The sequence below is a fragment of the Alligator mississippiensis genome, chromosome 16 (assembly GCF_030867095.1).
Source record: "Alligator mississippiensis isolate rAllMis1 chromosome 16, rAllMis1, whole genome shotgun sequence".
NCBI classification, from domain to species: domain Eukaryota; kingdom Metazoa; phylum Chordata; order Crocodylia; family Alligatoridae; genus Alligator; species Alligator mississippiensis.
In genome coordinates this window covers 1,464,066-1,483,575 of record NC_081839.1, presented here as the reverse complement: position 1 = coordinate 1,483,575, position 19,510 = coordinate 1,464,066, and the positions used below count along the sequence as shown (strand labels likewise).

Sequence of the window (19,510 nt, the reverse complement as noted above, 5' to 3'; positions counted from 1 at the left end):
AACGGTGTGCACACCCACTTGCACATGCGTGTGCCTGTGTCAATGCCCTCCGGCGGCGGAGGGAAGCCAAAGGGAACAGGTGTGTGTCATAGACCATAGAGCGCGCCCCTCCGACAGGGATTGTCCTGGCGCGGCTGCGAGAGGCCCGTGCGCTGGAGCTCGAGTCCTGCGGCTCTGCAGCACGGCGCGGGCTGGCAAGCGCTCAGCGACTGCAGCTGGTTTCTATATTTGCGCCGCACCCCAGGGAGCAAACCCATGGAGAGCCGCGGCTGCAGCAGGAAGCCCGGGGTGGGAGCCGGGGGAACGTGGGGGCAGGAGGCGACTGCTCCCCCAGAGTGCCGAGGCTTAGCCGACCGCTTGTGTGCACCACGTGCCAAGGCCACAGGGCAGAGGTGGGTCTCCACCTGGGCCCTTATGTAGCAGCCCAGAGGTGTGCATCCCCTTCCCCACCTGGGGGTCTGAAGAGCCCAGTGGGGAGGGCCTGGAAGGGGCTTCCCTGTCCGTCCGTCCGTCCGTCCGTCCGTCCGTCCTGGCTGCAGTGCGGCACCGAGCGGCTGCGTGCTGCAGTGGCGCGCGCGGGCTCTGGCCTCTAGAGAAGATGTCCAGCCCTCTAATGCAAGCTGGCACCGGCCCCGAGGGAGGGGTTATCTCCTGACTAATCTCGGGGGATGAAAGCCCCCGACTTTCCAGCTCAGCGCTGGATGTGACCTACATAGCCGGGCTCTGGCTAAGACCACCTGAGCTGCCTCTGACACCCACTTAAAGAGACAACCCTGGCCTGGCTTGCTGACGTGCGCTGGGGGGGGCTGAGCACCTCAGATGGATGGCAGCCGGGGCTGGTCCAGGCGCCCATGGAGGGGACGGTCCCAGCGAGCTTGTGCAGGGAGCTGGGATTCGCAGAGCCACGAGATCCCGAGGCGCCCAGTGTGCAAGAGGGAACGAGATCCAGCTGTGGCAGAGTCCATCAATGAATGGTGGCTTCTGCTGCTGGGAGCGAGGGTCGAGTGCCCGGCTGCCTCCTGCACCCTCCTGTGCCCTGCCCTGCCCCACTGCCCCTGGGGGCACAGCACTGATGCCAGCTGTGCTGGGCACCTGGAGAGCTGCTGCATGCCCAGAGCTGCCCATTTTGGTCCTGCTCCACAGGTGATTTATATGCAAATGATGCAATTAGCTTTGAGGACTATTTGCAAGTGATCTACCTGTGGTCAGAGCTTCGGTTGGCCCTCCTGGGCAGCCAGACACACGCAGCATGCCCTTCCCTGCACGCCAGGTCAGCCTCTCGTCCGCCTCTGCCCCTGCCCCGCTTGGTGTCCTTGGCAGCGTGTGATGCCACTCCTGGGGCAGGAGGCCTTGCCGGACCCTGGCAGCCCCCCCGGCGACACAGAGACCAGTCGTGCATCTGCACGTGGGCACCGGAGAGCAAGGAGGGGGAAATGAAAGCTGAACGGAGGAGGCTGCACGGAAACCTGCCCTCCCCCGCCCGCCAGCTCTTCTGACAAATGTCGTTTCCTTTTACTGATTCACGAGGCAGTCCCGAGGCCCCAGCACAGCCTGCGCTAGCCCCTGTGCCGAAATGGGAAGCAGCTTCGCTCAAAGAGAGCATCTCTCGCGCCGGCAAGAAAGCAGAATTGGGCAGGGACGGGTCCAGCACTTGGGTAGCTGCATGAGGCAGCTGGGTTTGCATTATTAGCATCTCTGTTGAGCTCTCCCTAGATCCAAAGGTATCTATCTATCTATCTATCTATCTATCTATCTATCTATCTATCCACCCACCTCTGGATCCTTTTCTGTGCATCCAGCTATGCACAGTCATCGATTTCATGGATTAGAGCCGGAAGGGACCCAGCGGATCATCGTGTCCGACCCCCTGCCCCTGCAGGAAAGAGGACCGAGGTCCGACGACCCCAGCCAGGTGTATGTCCTGGCAATCGTGCCTTGCCTTGAAAATGTCCAAGTGACTCAGATATAACACCCCTCACCTGCACGTGACCGTCTCCACAACAGGCTTATTCCTGTGGCTAATTTGCTAACAACGCCGTATTTGAACATTTTATTAAAAACCTGGATTGTGGTAGAAGGATGAAATTTTGCCAGGCAGGTGGGCACAGATGTGTGTAACCACAGCCCGTGGTATCTACGTACTGCGCCGTCCTGAGCGCCGGCGGCCTTTGATGCCACGACGTCCCCGCATGCACGCGCGTCGATGTACAGCGCTGTGGGTGTATAATGGACCGTCTGCATGAGTAGATGCCCCGTGCCTTTTGTACGTGCTGTACACTGCACATGAGTGCAAGGTGTTGCACGCGTGTGCGTATCTGCCTGGGCGGACGTGCCTTGTCTTGTGTGTGTACGACCCGCAGCTCCGTGCGCATGCAGGGACGTGCACGCGCATATTCCCTCTGTGCACACAAACACGCCCGAGCCCGAGCGCATGTGCAATCAGCCTCCCAGCCGCCTGGCGTCAGGCGCTGTCGTGCATCTGGGTGGAGGGGATATTTGGTATAATGGGCGGGGGCTGCATGTCGCTAGGGTCCCTAATTAACGGGCACAATGCGCATTCGTGCGGCTCCAGATGCCAGCGACAATTACCGGATGCTCTTTGTGCCCATGCCTGCTGCTCGGGATCTCTTTGTTAGCGAAATGGCGGCCAGGTTTCTCCCCCGCCCCCGCCTGCCCATAGGCCATGGACCTGTCTCAGACAGTCCGGGGGAAAAGCAAATCAGCCGTCGTTTGCATATTCGGAGCAGGTGGGGGCCCATATGCCTAGGATGCACCAGACAAAATTAGCCCCTATAATCATAATCAAATGTGCATTTATGCTGGGGGGAAGGGAAAGGCTGGCAGACAAGCTTGATAATTATGAAGCTCAGCATGTGCACAGCGGTTTTGCAACAATTATGCCTAGCTCAGCAAGCCGGGAAGGATGCTTGTTACAACAACCCTCCATCTCCAACCCACCCCCCGGTAGCTCGTCCCCGGAGGGATGTGCTAGATAGAAGGTGCCATCTTATTTCCTCCGTGCAATCCTCCCCTTAGCGAGGGAGCGTGCAAGGAGGGAGTGCGGCTCGTGGGGGGGGGTCGTTGCCAGCTGCAGCGTGCCGCGCGCCAGTTTATCGCCCACCACTTTCACCTCCCCCATGTTAAGTGCACCGCAGCCCCGCCGTAGCCCCTTCCCACCTCGCTGCCCACTCGCTCCGTCGGGAGGTTGCACGAGGGTTTGCCCGTGGCTCTTCTTGCCACATCTTTCCTGCCCTGAAGGCCTCGAGTCCTTTCGCTCTCGGGTTTGCCCATGCTCTGGGTGCAGAAACAATTTGGCAGGTGGGTCAAAGCGGGCATTCACCTCCCCCCACCAACGCCCACGGTGCCGGCGGCGTCTCTGCAGAGCATCCTCCCGCTATCCAGGTTAACCTGCTGCTGCCGGGGGCTGGAGCCTTGGCACGAGGGATTTGAGCCTTGCCGCGCTGGATACAGAGCCAGGCTTGTGTTCCCGTGCCCAGACCATCCCCAGCGCCTTCCCCCCCGTCTGTGCGGCTGTATGATTTCCTTGTGTCTCTTTGGGGGACCTGGGGTGGGGGTAGGGCCGGCCTCGCTCTCTGTTCAGTCCTTGCAATGACTGCTGCGTCTGTCTTCTGCTGTGGGGGTGGGAGGAGATGACAGTCCAAATATATCTCCAGACGCCAGCGCTCGGGGGTCCGTGTCATGCAGCATTTCTCTGAAGGAGCCCTCCGGATGGGGAATGATCACAGAGCCGGGACTTGGGCGTGCATCTCTGCAGCAGCGTGCGTGCGGGCACACGGGAGCCATGCGGCAAGCACGTGCCCGTGCCGTCCTCGCGTCCCGGGGAGCAGCACGAGTCTCGCTCTCTTCTGTGCCGGTCGGCGCGTCACACGGCACATCCAGTGGATTGCATTTCCCTTTTCGGGCGCTTGCCACGCGCCGGGAGGAGCGGGACTTCCCACCCGTGCTTTCGGACCTGAACGCCGCGAGGATGCGGCTGTGCCTTGTATGCAAGGTGCTGGATAACAGGAGAGGGGGATCGATCGGGATGCGGAAGTACCAAAGTTCGTGCTCTCGATCGAAGCGCCGCACCGGGGGTGCAGGGGTCAACGCACCAGGTCCTTTCGGGGCCTGCCTTGATCCCTGCAGTTGGGTGCCGGCGCGAGCGGCACCTCTGGTTTTCAGGTCCTCCCTCCATCACGTTCCCACGCGCAGCCAAGATGCTCCTGCTTTCCCCTGCGTTCACTCCGTTCCCTCTTGGCCATGACCCAGTAGGCCGCCCTGTACAATCCACGATGCACTTGGCTTTCCAGCTATCGGCTGATTATTTGATTAGCCTTTGTGCCGTGTCGTTAGCCTGCAGATCCCGTCACATTGCCGAACGGCGGCAAGAGCAAGTCCGCTCGCGGGAAGCTTAGCATGTATGCAGAAGTCATGGCGATGCCTGCCAGTGCTGCGCTGCATTTGGCAACTTGCTGCAATCTGAACTGGCAATGGCCGTGCCCCGTCAGTGAAGCCATCCAGCCTCCCGAAGCCACGGGGCAGCTGCTTGGGGAAAAGCCCCGCTCTAGGGCAGAGACACCCTCGACCAGGGCACTGCATAGGTCAAATGGGCCTTTCCTTTCCCTGGCAGCACTGCGGCAGGACGCATGCGAACATGCAGTGACCGAATGCCCTTTTCACCTTCATCTCTTGACCTGCTGCGGAGGGGGAAATCCCAGCTGGCGTGTCTGAGGAATGATTTGCTTGGTGCGGCACATCAGCGGCTGCGTTTTGCAAGATGCAGAATAAAAGCCAAGTGGCAGAAGCGGTGGCGAGGTCCTGCCTGCTGTATCCCACGGCCCGCGCGGAAAGCTGGTGCGAGGTCCCGTCTGATTTAACCCAGCGGGTTTCAACCTGTGGTCGCGGAGGTGCCGCATAGCAGCCCCTCCGTGGGGGTCCGCACGCTATGTCTAAGGGGTCTGCGAAAGATGACTGCAGTCAGTCACATTACATGAATACCTACACTTGCAATTCAAAGGGGTCCGCACCTGCACTCGAAATTTCCAAAGGGGTCTGCAAATGAAAAAAGGTTGAAAACCACTGGTTTAACCAAAGCAGCAGGGTTTCCATCTCCTCATCCACGCCACGTGTCTGACACGGGTGTGCGAAGATCCTAGTGCAGCTCCACTGTCTACCGTGGGCCTGTGCTAGATTGCACCATCCAAGGTTGTACATCTCCTCCTGGCTGAGTTGTGCAGTGCCAGGCCTTCGCCCCTTTGCGATGCTTGGCTGGACCCTGCTGGGGCGGGTTTGCTTCCCAACAATAGCCAAGCCCGTTATTGCTTTTTTTTTTTAATAGGGAAAAATAATTGTTGCCAGATAGTGGACCCTGTCCTGAAAATCTAGCTCCTTGGGTTTGCATGCAGGTGTTCAGACAGAAAGCACCTACCCCTTCCTCCGGTAGGGAGCAAACAGAGCCACCGCTGCCTAAATCAGCCGAGCAGCTGCCACTTCAAACCACACTGAAATTGGACTATTCTCCACCGGTAGTTTTGGTTTAAAAAAAAAAAATTAAAAACTAAAATAAAACAGAAGAAGGAGAAATCTAGTAAATAAATCAATCGGATGAAACAGCCTGGAAGGGAGTCAAGGCTAGAATTGCTGAAATAAAAAGGATTCGGTGCAGAATTTTCTCTGGGCTTGAATAACAGTGGTACGGAGCTGAACGATGCGTCCAGAACGGCTCTTTAAGTGGGCCAAATCCAAATGCCCCTGGAGTCGGTGGAAGTGCTTCGGGTCATTTAAAAATGGAGAAAAAGCAGGAGACGCCGCCTGGAAACCTCTCTCGGGCTGTCTTCCTCCGCCCATTTAGCTAACCGGTGACTCTCAACTGTTAGGCTCCGGGCACCCCTTGGCCGACCCTCGGAAAATGCCAACTTTTCGGTTTTGCTTTTTTTTTTACATCTCCCCTTGGTGAGGGCCTGGGTCTTTCTGCTGGCCCTGCCTGCCTTCCTTCATTCCCCTGACCAAACTTTAAACAATAAGCATCTGGGAGGGGTTTCCTTAAAGAAATAAAATGCCTTTTCAATTGAGATAACAGTGATTTGTCCAGGGGGCATCCCAGTAGGAAATTGTCCGTCTGCCTGGGACCAGACCTGAGCGCCCCGCCGAGCCCACGGCTGCATTCATTTCAGGGAACCCAGGCCTGATTTTTCTCTTAAACCCTTCTGAAATTTCCCCTTAACATTTCGGTCGGGTTATTCCTGATTTAAATCAGGATCCGTTCAAAGAGACTCGTGCCCCAGAACATAGCCGGACTCCTACACCGATTCCCATGTACTGCACAGCATTGCTGATCCCGGCGATGTGTCTTTTAGACAGCATCATTTAATTGGGGATTTTCATTGAACTGCAAATGATGCGTTGATAGAAAGACTATCCTGGGCAATGAAAATATGAGAGGGAGGCGAGACAGAAAGCGACACTCGACTGTCCTGGGCAGCGATAATAGGACGTAAAACCGGCAGAGCTGTTTCACACGCTTCTTATGGGAGGGACCAAACGAAATGATCTGTGCGCCGTGTTGTTGTGCGACCAGGTGTAGACGCACGCTCCGGTTTGTCTCGGCTGTTTTTCCTGGTCAGAGTAAAGCTGGTTATTGGAGGGTTGAAAGAAACCATTGCATTCGGATCGTATCCCAAATCCCCCTGGTTTCCAGGACAGGAGTCCTTTGGGAGCTCCCGCCCTGCCCCAAGCCGCCCACGGCGTGGGAGAGGCCCATTCGAGGTGCCGTGTGCCTGTCGTGTGCACCTAGTCTCAGCATTCGGCCTCAGCGGGTTGCCTTTCACCGGACGCGGGCGCCCTCACCAGGGTTTATTGTCATGCTTTGTACCTTCTGGTTACTTTGGTGAAAGGCAACATATAGCCGCTGGTCTTTCTCCAAACCCTCCCCGGGTCACCCTGGTTAGGGGCAGCCGGGACCTTAGTCTCACTTCCAGCGGTTGTTCCCAATTAAGAAGCTGGCGCTGAATTTTCCCCTTCCTCCCCTGGTTTGCATTTCATTGACCACCTCGCCCGTGCGGGGGGAATTCCAGCTAACGGACTGGGGGGTATTTAGGGTTTTGTTGTCGCCTGTGCCTTTAAAATTCTCCCCCTACTTTATTTTATTTTTTGAATGTTAAATTCTCCTAGATGGCCTCATTCTGAATGAATGACTCTCCAGCATAAAGAGTCTGAGCTGGTGTCTGTTGGAGTCAATGGGCGTCTTTCCACCGACGTCAATGGGCTTTGGAACAGACCTCAAATTCCCACGTCTGAAAAGGAGTCCGGCCAGCAGATTTCACACATCCCCATTCTCTGGTGCAGAATAATCTTCAAATCGTCCTTGTTGCTGCCTGGCTGGGGAGCGGCGCTTTCCTTCCCCTTTATTTTTTGTTTTAATTGATGGGGGAATTATGCAGGGAGTGGAGACGCAATAAAATAAATCAGGAGCATCCCCTTCCAAGGCCGCGCTCGTAAGCAGAATGTCCTTGTTCCGGGTTTTCTTGGAAGGAGCTTGCAGGATGTAGGGGCTGCAAGGGAAAGCTGCCCGGGTATATGTGTCATTGCTGTTTTCAAAGCTTGCCTTTCTTACGGAGCAAGCTCGAGCTGTCACTGGTGGGAGACGCTCAACGGAGGCACACTCTTCACCCCCAACGAATGCTATCGGAGGGGGTTTCCACTGAAATTCGGTCTCTGCCGCAGCGGGTCGACGGGCTAAAGAGCAGCAAGTCTTCGAACGATCAATTTGTGAATTCGGCCGATCTCGCTGGGGGCATTGGGCAAATTCTGCTTTTCGTCCAGGGCGAGAGGTGGGGGACGGGGAGACGAGACGGAGGCGGGGGGACGGTGACAGCGCGCTCCATAAATATTATAGTGTAACTTCTCTGCATTTTCGACTGGGCCGGGTGATGGTGGGACCAGACAATGCTCGCATTGAGCTGTCAGGCGGTGGCTAGACAGCCCAGCTGTTGTGAATGGGCTGCGCAGCGGGCGAGAGAGGACCCATGGGTTCAAGGTCAGAGGTAACCCCTCATGTATTATTCAGCCGAGCGCCTTCACTTTTGTCCATAAAACTAATAAAGTTAACTCGCTGTTCCCTGCCGAACGTACCGACTGGCTGCCTGAGCTGAGCCAGAGGCCCGAGAGCCGGGGGGGAGATGCTGGGGCTGACAAAAGCGCAGGTTTCCTCCCCGCGCGCGTGCGCGGGCACGCATGCTCGCAGGCACGTGGGCTGCTGGTCGCCTGTCACATCCGCCAGGAGCCGAGGCCAAGGCCAAGGCCAGCCCTTGCTCCCATCTGGGGCTGCTCCTCAAGAGAAGGCAGATGACTCAGGGCTGGGTGTCATTAGCCCCATTTCACAGATGGGGAAATTGAGGCACGGAGCGCGAGGTGACTCCCCCGAGGTTGACCCAGCCCAGAACCTATTGCTCTGCCTACTGGGTCACGCTACCTTGCCACAAGTGCAAAGAGCTGCACTTCCTTGGGCTGAAGGCAGGAGCCCGGGGAGCAGAGGATGACCGGCCAGGCGTAGAGGCGACTTGTGAAGTTTGGCTTTCCCCAGGTGCCCAAATCCCACGGGTTCCCCTTGCCCAAGGGAACGAGGACAGCCCCTTCCTCCCACGGTGCACAGGCATCTTCCTCTCGGACTTGCAAACTGCAGCCCGCAGCCGAGGCACCGGCGCTGCCCCAGGGCCGGCGGGAGGGTGGGTCTACATTTACAGTCCCCTTGCCCGAAGAAGGGCCTTTGTGCCCGAAAGCTTGCAGAGAACAATTTTTCCAACTGTTCAGTTGGCCTAGTAAAAGAGACCGCGTCCGCCCCGAGAGCCTTGCCTGCCGTCTCCGAGGGGGATTGCAGCGGTCTCAGAGGCGTGAGAAGAGGGTGCGGCGGGGGGCCAGAGCGCTGTGCGAGACCCCGCACTTCAAGCGCTTGCTTCAGTCAACGGGACATAATCATATGCTTAAAGCTGAGCGCACGCTCAAGGGCTCACCTGTACTGGGGCATTAATGTGCCAGAGTCAGCGCCGGAAACTGCTGGGAGAGTGACAAGGAGCAGAATTGCAGCTGACAAGCCGCTGTCCAGGCTGAGCCAGTCCTTTGCTTTGACTTCCCCCGGTGCTGGAAGCACTAGGGCCGGGTTCTCAGCACCCCTCGGTAGGCTCCAGGTGCCCCTCCTTAGACTCAGGCACCCTTCACTAGACACGGGCACCCCTCCTTAGACTCCAGGCACCCCTTGGAAAATGCCAGCTCACCGTTTTCCCTTGCTTTTTGACAACAGAAAAATACTAGAGCAATTCTTCTATTACAAAGAGCCCAGAAAGCCCGCAGCAGGTCAGCGTGTTTTTAACACTCTGGATTCCTATGGGGGATCTCTGGGTTTATCTCGTGAATCCTGTTTGCACACCTAGCCGTGCTAACATGTCACGACACCCTTGAAAGGATCTCAAGGCACCCCGGTTGAGAATCACTGCAGTGGTTGCTAAACCAGCCCCTCACCTGGCCTTGATTGCACCAGCCCCTCTGTAAAAACCACTTCCCTACTGCTCAGCTGAGAAAGGCTTTGGCGTGTGCTTAGCTTCAAGCGTGCGAGCTGTCCCACTGAAGCCTGCGGGGCTGCTCCTGCCTGGGAGTGTCGTGTGACCTGGTTCTGGTTTGCATTAGCATGCTCTTATGCTGCGGCAGCACCCCGGGCTGCGAGCAGGTTGGACCCGGTGCATCAGGTGCTGCAGAAGGCAGCAAAAAATGTGAATGTGCGAACGGGGCAGCCCGTGGAGATGCTCCATCCAGCACTCGCAGAGATGCAGCGATTCAGCATATTTCTCATGGGCAGTTTTTCCTCTTGGATAGCGAGGTCTCATCCGGTTGGGAACAGCCAGCAGGGAAGATGCCAGGTCAGGAAGATTTTTTTAATGGTTTTCTTTTTTTACCCAAAAAACTCCAAGCAAATTCTGGAGCTTCTCAAAAACTGGATTTTTTTCCTTTTCATTTCATATTTATTTTTATTTTAACGTATGCAGAGCCGCTCTGGAGGTTTCTTGTCTGTGGCCAACGAAACCCGAGGGGAAGCCTGTGTCAGCGAGCTGCCGCGGGGATTGAGAGGCCGCGAGACTTAATGCAGTGTTATTCTTAAATGCACCTTCGCCACCCATAAAATGCAATTAAAAGAAAGAGACCGAGAAAGCGATTGCCTGTCCCCTTCCTTGTGTTCAAGGACAGGCAGAATTCAATGTGATTTCAGCTCCTTCCCTGCCGCCACCCCTGCACTTGGCTTAAAAGCAAGGGGGGGAGCCGGGGGGTGGGAACGGCGCTTTCTTTCAGTTCATAATCAAAATATTTGCCGTCCTGCGGAATTTGCCTTCACATCTCGTAGAAAAAGAGCCTCGAGCGGCTCTAAAAGGAGCCTTGTCCTTCATCTGGGCGGTGAATGGGAGCCTCTGGTCACAGGTTTCATAATGAGGCGCTGGCCGCACAGAACTGAAGGGCTGTTCTTCCAGCCCTTTGCTTCTCTTCTTCCGAAAGCAGGAATGCAAAATAAATCCCCCTCCCCGGCTCCTTCCCCCCGACGGGCACGGCGTTATTGTCGGCGTGCGAGCGCGCGGGGACTGCCGTGCTGGTGCCCGGGCCCGGGCAGCCGGTCTGGGCAGGGATAACCTGCGGGGAGCGATCTGCACTTGCCCCTCGAGGAAGAGCAGGGAGTGGGTCCATCCTCTCCTAGGCCCGTGCAGCCAGTGCCTGCGGCACTTCTTGCCCCGAAAGCCTTTTTCAAACAAGGGGGGAACCGCACTTGGTATGGTTTCCTCTCGTTTTCTCCTTTTAATTCGACCTTTTCTGGCGCCCTGGGCACTCTGAACCCACGCGCTGGAGCCGGCTGGGTTAGACGATGCTGTAGGGATGCATTTTGCTGCCAGGGGCTGGTTCATGGGCCGACCTGTCCTGTGCTGGCAGGCGTCCTCGGCGCCCCGTGACGAGGGGAGTCGGCTCCCGGCCTGCCCTGTCCTTGCTGCCTCTGCTCTCCTAGCATCGGCCTCCAGAAACCGCCGCTGAGAGCAGTGCGGCAGGTGACCGAGGTGATGTGGGCAGGACGGGCAGGGGCAGACGCTGTGTGCGGGCATGGCTGCAGGCGGGAGGGAGGGAGGACGGGGATTTCTGTGCAGAGCATCCGGCCCTGACACTGGTCCCCAATGTCCTTCATGCTGGTTTTTAAGACTCTCACCCCAGGACTTTTTTTTTAGCTCAACAGGAGGCTAGTGATGGTTAAACGAGCCCCCGGAGGTGACCAGCCCGGGCACCCCCTGCCCCGCACCCTCTGCCCCGCAGCCCGGCGCAAAGCAAAACCAGCCCTGCCTCCCGACGCCGGCCGGTGACGATGTTTGAACAGAAAATTAGCAGGGCTGTCACTTTAAGATGTGGTGCTCATCCCCCTCGGTGGACTAAATTACTCAGCAATGATGGAGCATTTAGTGGTGAAAGGACCTGATTATATCCCTGTGGGCCCCGTGTTCTTACCTCGGCTTGATGGCGTTATTCATCTGTGTGTGAGCTTCATTGGCTCCAGTGAAAAGCTCCCCCCGCGCTCCCCCTCAGACGTATTTAGCCAGAGACCCTCCGAGGGGCTTTTGGTGGAGGCCACTCGCGGCTCAGCAACGCCGCCGCGGCGCGAGCGTGGAAACCCCTCACGATGCCAACAAAATAGCTGCAAACCAGCCCTGGCACATACATGTGCACACACGCTAAGGGCACGGGATGGCGAGGCGTGTCGCCACCTGTCACATTCACTCTCCCTGGCAGACGCTGGTGCAAAAGGGGAGGGAAAGCGACCCTGGGCTCATGTGGAGGGAGGGTGACACAAGACCCGTTTGTCCAGGGAACCGGGCCCTTCCTGGCTTCTTCCAGGGTGCTCCCGGGCTGGTGGAAGTGGGCTGGGACGTGGCTGGTTTGGGCTCAGCTCTGCCACAGACCCTCTTTGTGACCTTGGGCAAGGCTGTTAACCTCGCTGGGCCTCCAGTCCTCACCTGTGAAACGGGGTAATGATGCCCAGCCGCCACGGGGCCGCATTATCACAGGGCCCAGCCGGCTCCTTTCCCGTGGCTGTTCCTCACGCTGCCCGTCGGCCACCCTCTGCGTTCTGCGACGGCACTGCCGGACTTTTAAAAACTTTTTTGTGCTGAAAATGGCAGCTCTTGCTGGGATGGAGGATGCTTGCCTGGGGGCATTCGGACCCCAAGATCTCCAGGCTCAGGCTTATGCCCGCCAACGGATTTGGGAGCCTCTGAAGCCCCGGGGTGATGGGACTGGGCTGGAGGACGCTCGCCGGTTGTAGCGCCTCACACGGTGCTTGGAACGATTGACTTTCTGCCTGCTCCGTCGATAGGATTTTCAGAATGATTGAGTTCTGCTCAGATCAATACGATTTGGCTAATTTGACCTGGGATATGAAATCTATTTAATATATATATATCATTTCCTGTGCTGGTGCCAGCCTGCCCAGACCCGCTGGGCCCAGCTCCAGGTGCTGGCACTGCCCGGCATCGCTGGATGCTGATGGTTGCGGTCAGGGTGGGAGCGGCTCGACCGTTCCTCCCAGCACGCCGGCCAGTGGCTTGGGCTCGCCAGCCCTTAAGCCTACAGGGACGTTGTCACCTCGCAGCAGGCCTGTTCTCCTGCCACCCACTGTTGTGCGCGCCGCCCTGCCGAGACCGCTCTGGCCGCGGGAGCTAAAGCCGTGAGCGAAGGGCCCCGAGCACAGAGCCTGGGGCAGCCCCCACATTCCCACTGGGGAAGTAAAGCATCCTCCACCCAGGAGCGCTCTCGGGGCTGGAGACGGGGGTGAAAGAAACCCCCAGGGCAGAGTAGGGCACCGAGCCCTGGCCACGGAGGGATGTGTCCTCGCGGCCTCGCACCTGGGAATCCTCTCCGGCTGCCTCGCATGGAAGCAGGCTCCAGGTAAAGGAGGGGGATGGGGTCAGACTAAGATGCAGCTGCTGGTGACTAGTTTGGGACCCGGGTTCAGTTTCCTTTGCAGCCTTTGGGATCTTGAATGGCATTTGGGTGCCAGAGGTGCGGGTGGGTGGCTAGCGGGGTCTTTGGGACCCCCCCAATTGCTGGGTGTGGGCGTGTGGGCACTTTGGTGCTGGGGATACACCTGGCAGCGCCTTGCAGGGAGCCCGGCGCCCCGAGCTCTCGCCCGGCCGGCGCAGTGAAGTGAGGTGACTTGGCTGCGGTCGCGCTGCTGGGCGAGCAGCAGAGGCAGAAAGGAGAAGCCCAGATCCGGACGCCAGGCATCCCCTGCCCCGGGCTCTGCATCACCCTCCGTCCCGGTGCTGGGGCCGGGACCCCGAGCAACCTGCCTCCCCTTGATCTAAGCGTTCGACTGCCCGGCCTCGCGCCGGCCTTGCAGCACCCACCAGGCGGAGGGTATCTGCCCTTTATCCCCTTCCCCGTCTCCTAAAACAGCTCCTCTCCCCGCCCTGCCTGGTAGAAAAGGTCCCACGTCTCCGTTCTCCGTTGCTGACGCGCTGGGACACCTCCGAAGCTTTGGGGGCTCTTTTCCTGATGCAACAAAACAGCAAGGAGCACGTCCTGTCAGTAGGTATCGACAGGCAGGGACGGCAGCCTTGTCGCCGAGTCCCCAACTCAGGTGGCTGGTGCAGGGGATGGAAGATCCCAACCCCAATCCCAGTCCCAATCCAGACTGGCCACATGCTCCATCTTTATCATGGGTCATGCCAAGAGCCTGAATCCTGGTCCTGGAAGTCCAGAAGTGGGATTAGGGACGCGCGGGCTTGGCCCAGCTGGGGCAGCGACCCCAGTCCGAGCAGCACGGGAAGGGGAGCGGAGCTCAGGATCTGGCCCCTGCCCCCACCTTCCCTTGGGCCTGCAAGGGGATACCCCCCTTGGAAGTGAGAGATGAATACAGCGGGGGCCAGGACCGGGGCCCCCTCGTCCAGTCTCAGCCCCCCAGCAAAATGCATTCATCCTTTCTCATGCAAAACACCCAACCCAGACACATCGCCCACCCCCTCCCCCCCTCCGGCGAGCCACCTTCTCAAAGGGCTCCGGCCATTCATCTCCGCTCCCTCCCGCCCAGCAGTTCTTCCCATGGCCGTGCCACACGCGTGTGCACGCACGCGCACGCACACCCATGCTCACGCGGTAACCCACAGCCTTGGTAACAGACTCCGGTTCCCACCGCCGAGCGGGGAGGGGGAGCAGGGAGGGGAAATTAATCCGCATGGAAATTTATTTAAATGAATTCCCCGGCTGGATCTCAAGCTGTTTCTCCATCCAGCTTTTCCCAGCGCACGTTGGAGAGGGGCGGGGGCCGGGGAGATGGCAAAGGGAGGCCCAGAGGAAGGGAGAAAGGAGCGTGGAGGAGGCGGCGCTGCCCCGAGCTTTTGCCGCCATGTCGGTGGATTCCCACGTGAAGGAGTCGTCACCATCGGCATCGTCGGATCCGGCCGGGAATTTATCGTTGGACCGTCTTTCTGTGGGAAGGTGCGGCTTGGCCCCACCCAACGCCTTGCCCGGGGAAGAGCGGCTTCCCTCAATGTTGGAGAACGTCGGAAACGACCCCCATGTTTGGCTCGGACATTTCCAGAAGGACAGATCCCCCCGTCCCTGCGCCAAGCAGCCTTTTGTGTAAGGCTTTGAGCTCATGTAGTTTTTAAACGAGGCTTTCAAGCCCCCGAGCAGTTCGGCTGCCGCTTTTCTTTCCCGGGATGGCCAGGGTGTGAAAACTGTCGTGGTTTCAGACTTCCCCGATTTGGGACGCGTGGTCCAGGAGGAGCCAGAACAAGCTCCTTGATGCATAACTGGATGATGTCCGTGGCGCCAGGGCAGGTGGGCACAGGCACGGGGCAGTGCTGAGATGTCCCGCCTGGGCAAGGTGCAGGACGTGCACCTACTCTGCTATGGGGACAGAGCAAACTCCCCTTCGGACCCCTCGCCCAGGCCAGACGCTCACCGCCCGGCCACGTGAGCGCCCGCACCTGGCCCTGGCCCTGGCCTGGCCTGGCCGGCTGTTAGCCAGGTGCAGGGACCCCGCTGTAAAGGGAAGGGCCGTAACAGATAGAGCAACCAGCCCACCTCCCACATCAGCAGTTCAGTCCTCCCCGGCCCCCCATGACGTCCATCCCTGTCTACGCCGCACAAGGCTCCTTTGAGGGTCTCTTGAAGCACAGCCTCAGAGGGGTTATTGTCAGGTGGGAGAATGAATGGCGCGGACAAGCCGGAAGGAAACTCAGCCAGGACTCGAGGAGAGGAAGGGAGCCCGCGCCGCGGTGGGGCAGAGGCTGGGTCCTGTTCCTGCCCGGGGCACGCTGAGCAGGCAACGGGTCCAGAAACAAAATGTTCCAGCGACTTTAGCTTGTCCCCCTACTCACACGCGCACACAGGGCACATGCATGTGCATGCTCACGTGTGCATACACGCTCCCTTCCCTTGCGGTGTCAGGGATGTTGGCCATTTCGCTGCCTGCTCCTCTGCGCAGCCCTTGCTCTGCCCGTGCACCCTGCCCAAAGGCAGCACAGCTGCAATACCTGCTAGACAGATGCTCCCCTGCTCTGAAGGGGCCAGAGCCGCATCCTGCAGGGAAGCCTGCCCCAGCCATCCTGCAAGGCCCTGTGCCATAGTGAGGGCTGCAGCACGCCGCTCGCATCCTCTGCCAGGCGTGTGCCTTCCGCCGGGGATATCTGTCAGCAGCCAAGCAGTTAACACCCTCTCGGCAGAGTCTCTCTTAATGCATTGACTCTTCCCACTCGCTGCCGACACCTGACCCGCGGCCACCTGCGCCGGGTGAACGGTGCATTTGTAAATGACGATTTCCCATCAGTCGAATTAATAAAAGGGGGATTTCCGTCACCGGCCCACAAGTTCAAGGTAAAGCATAAAATCCATTATGAGCAGCTCCTTCTCCTCTGCCTGGCTCCGAGGAGAAGCGCCTGATTGCACCAGCCGCTTGCTGCAGCGCGGCGGGGCCGTGCTCATTCCTCTGCTATTTCGGCTGGGCAGGGAGGGGAGGAGGGTGAGTCCTCCCAGGGCTTTTGCCATGGGAGGAGGGCAGAGAGACCTGCAATGTCTGAAAGGAGCTGTGAACGGCAGCGTGCCAGGCCCCTGCGCCAGCATGTCATGGGGGTTGTGTCTGTGTGAGCTCACCTGTGCCAGCAGCATCCCTAGGAGCGGGGGCAACTGCATGGCACCACAGGCATCGACCCTGCCCAGGGGGCAAAGCAGCCAACAAGGTGCCGTGAGAGGAGCCAGACAACCCCGGGGCACACGGCTTGAGGCGGGCAGCCACGGGATGCCCCGCTGAGACCCTGAGCCTGCTCCTTGTACAGCGCTTGCAAAGAACAGTTTTTTCCAACTATTTATTGCATCTAATAAAAGATCTCCCATTTACCCCAGGAACCTTGTCTGGGCCTCGTACAGGCATTTCCTGAAGCAGGCTCTGCCCCGACGAGCCGGCCAGACAGCCGGAGCCTGCGGCATTGCAAACAGGCCGTCCTCGAGCTGGCTAGAGTAACGGCTCCGGCTGTCAGACCGGGGCGCTGGCTCCGAAGGGCGTTAGGAAGGGGCCGGCGTCCCCAGGGGCTGAGCACCTCGAGCTCCCGGGTCCACGCAGGGATGCAACAGCCACGTTTAGGCCACTCCAGGCAGCGGGGCCAGGATTTGCCCCGCAGCCGACAGGGCTGTGCGCATGCCAGGCCGGCTCACTGAACTCTCTCCTTCTACTTGGCAGGTGCCGCGATCTGAAGCCATGGAGCTGGCTGCCCCGGAAGCCAAGTGGACAACCCCGGGCCGAGACCCGCCGGTCACTGCCCGAATAAAACCAGGGGTCGGCAGCACGTGAAGCGGTGGCAGGGAAGGGGGAAAAGCCATGCCAGCAGCGGGCAGATCGGTGGCACGTCCCCCTGAGCGGAGCACGTGGTGCGCAGAGCTTCGGCGGCTGCATTGGGAGAGCGGGATCCTGCCCGCTGGAGACGGGGCCGTCCGTCACTTGCCCGCGTCGCTGGCATCGAGCCTTGCAGGGCTGCTGGCAGGATTCGAATCCGCTGCCTCCCGTGGGGAACAGCCCGAGCCTCTGCCAGCCGGGGCTCCAGTGACAGCGACGGGCTCGTTGACCTTTCCCGGGGGCCAGACAAAAGCCCCGGCCTCCAAGCGGGGTGCATGGCGCAGAGGCAGAGTGGGAGGAAGCGAGTCCCCCCCACGTCCTTGCTGGTTGCAGCGAGCGATGCGAACGGCTGCACGGGTTGTGAGGGTCCCGGCGGCCGACGGGTGGGAGGAGGTGACATTTGGCCATGCATTAAAAGCAGCAGTTTGCCAGCGAGACCGGACTCCGTTGTTGATTTATTTGGCTGAAGCTTCTCGCACGGATCTTGCCGCCTTCCCTCGGGGTGTAAAGCAGAGCTTGCTTGGTCTGGAGGATGCGGAGAGAGACTAGAGACAGCACCTGCACACGTGCACGTACATATTCCCCCACCCCACACACACGTACCCCCAAAGCGGGGGGCTCTCGGGAAGCAATCGGCCTCCACAATTGGGCCCAGACCACATCCCCGTCCCCACCCCGGGGCACCCAGCCTGCAGGCACGGAGCAGCCTCCAGGCCGTGCCACTTTGCACCTTTGCCACCTCGACCACTTTGTTCCCCGTGAAGAGTAGGTGCCGCGGGCTCTTTGGGGCAGAGCTGGGGGCCCGAGTTCAAGGTGCGCCCCCCCACCGCGTGGCCCTGGCAGCCTTCCCCTGCCCTGGTCGAGGGGTCCCCAGCACGGGCGGCTCCCCGCTCCCCCTGCCTCCGGGGTGACGCGCACGTGAGAAGAACAAAGCGGGCCAGCGAAGGACGCGTCTTGAGCAGGGAAGGCTCCAGCCCCGGAGGAAAACTCTTCCCCTTCCCTTTTTTTTTGGCTGGCTGGAGGCGTAAAGAGCATGACCATCCCCTGAGCTAATCCAGCTTTAGCCCACAGCCCGCAGACCACCCACCGAGGGAGCACTCAGCCATGCTATATCCTTGATATAGTATAAAACGCATAGAGAGTTTACAAGAGACTTAGGGCTTAGTGGCGCTTCGGCCGGGCGGCGCGGGGACAACAGCTCATCCCTCGCGCCTCTCCTCTCCTCTCTCTCCCCAACCTTGGATTAGGTTTCTTGCCAGGTTGCTTGAGCAGAGCCGCTGGGTCCCAGCAGCGGGATGGGACCTGCAGCTGCCTCCGAAGCGGGGTCCTGCTCAGGGCACGCAGCGAGGGGTGGAGGAGGAGCAGGCAGTCGGTCACCCCAACGTCACTCCAGGTCTAAGCCGCTGGCACTGGGGTCCCCGGGATCCCACAGGAGCCTTGGCCTCTTGTTCAGGCTCCGTTAAAGCCTTCGTGGCTGCAGAGAAATGCCCCAAACCAAACGCGCTGCCCAGGGCTCGGACCCCGGCAGCAAAGACGAGGGCGCAAGCAGGCTGCTGTTTGGAGGCAGGACTGACCCTGCCCCCGGGGGGCTGCGCCGGGCAGCAACCCCGGAGCTGCGCAGGGGCTTCACCTGCGTGCAACGCCGGCAGCTGCTGGCGGCCCGGGCCCGGCCCAGCCTGCACTGCTAAGTGCCTAATTGGCAATCAGTTAAATCAATTACCAGAGGGCAGGGGGGGCAGGCGGCTCCCCCAGGAGGGCCTTGTTTATCACTAGGGCAGGGTGAAGGTCACGGCATGACCCCGGCTCTAATGCGCCCTCTGCTCCTCTGCGCCTCGGACGGGATCCGCTCGGGCTTGGGGACCAGCCAGGCGCTCAGGTGAGGGGCTTTGCAAAGCCGCGAGCCAGGAGGCTGCTTTCTCTTGGCACCTCAGGCTTGGAGGTGAGGACGCCCGGGGTCCCCAGGCCCTGCGGGGAGGACTTGTCTGGGTCGGGGCTGGGAGAGAAGACCACCAGTCCCCGCCCCAGGAAGTCTCCTTGCCTGGTGGCTTTCTGCCCTGTGCAGGTTTGCAAGCTTTCGCTTGCCCCTTGCTTGTAGCCGTGCTGGGGCAGGAGCTGGGGAGAACTACCCTAAGCCTCCCCCCACCCATTGCTACCCCCCGCCTTCCCAGTCCCAGCCCTGCTGCTGCTCCTGCCCCAGCGTGAGCGCCAATAGGTGGGGGATAACCCGCCTGCTCGCTCTGCACTGTGGCCTGAAAAGGAACAAATCCCAAAATGTTGGGGTGCCTCCCCCCGCCCTCCAGAAAGCCCCCTCGGGCTCGTAGCTCTGTGGCACCGGCTGCCTTTCCTCTGGCATCGAGGTGCAGGGCCTTGCTGGCCTCCAGTCACCCCAGCCCCCCTCTACCGGGAGAGGGGTCTCCGTGCGGCAGGTTTTATCAGCATAGCTGTGTCCCCTCGTAGGGGTGGGGGGTGCCTCGTCCCGGGGGGGCCCCGGTGCCACCAGCAAACACTTGCACCGAGGGCCAAGCTTGGTGTCTGCAGCCGGGCAGGCCCTCTGCCGCTTGCAGCTTCATAGGGGAGCACCCAACGCCCCAAACTGCCCCTTGG

At 59.7% G+C, this 19,510-nt stretch overlaps 1 long non-coding RNA gene across 1 annotated transcript in view; it reads left to right on the top strand.

Moving 5' to 3' along the window:
- LOC132246508 (uncharacterized) overlaps positions 1–17,343 on the top strand; it is a 46,875-nt gene extending 29,532 nt beyond the window's left edge. Inside the window, exon 4 of the long non-coding RNA XR_009457833.1 lies at positions 16,754–17,343. This is a non-coding gene — a long non-coding RNA (uncharacterized LOC132246508). The remainder of the gene's footprint in view (positions 1–16,753) is intronic.
- Positions 17,344–19,510: the final 2,167 nt, after the last annotated feature.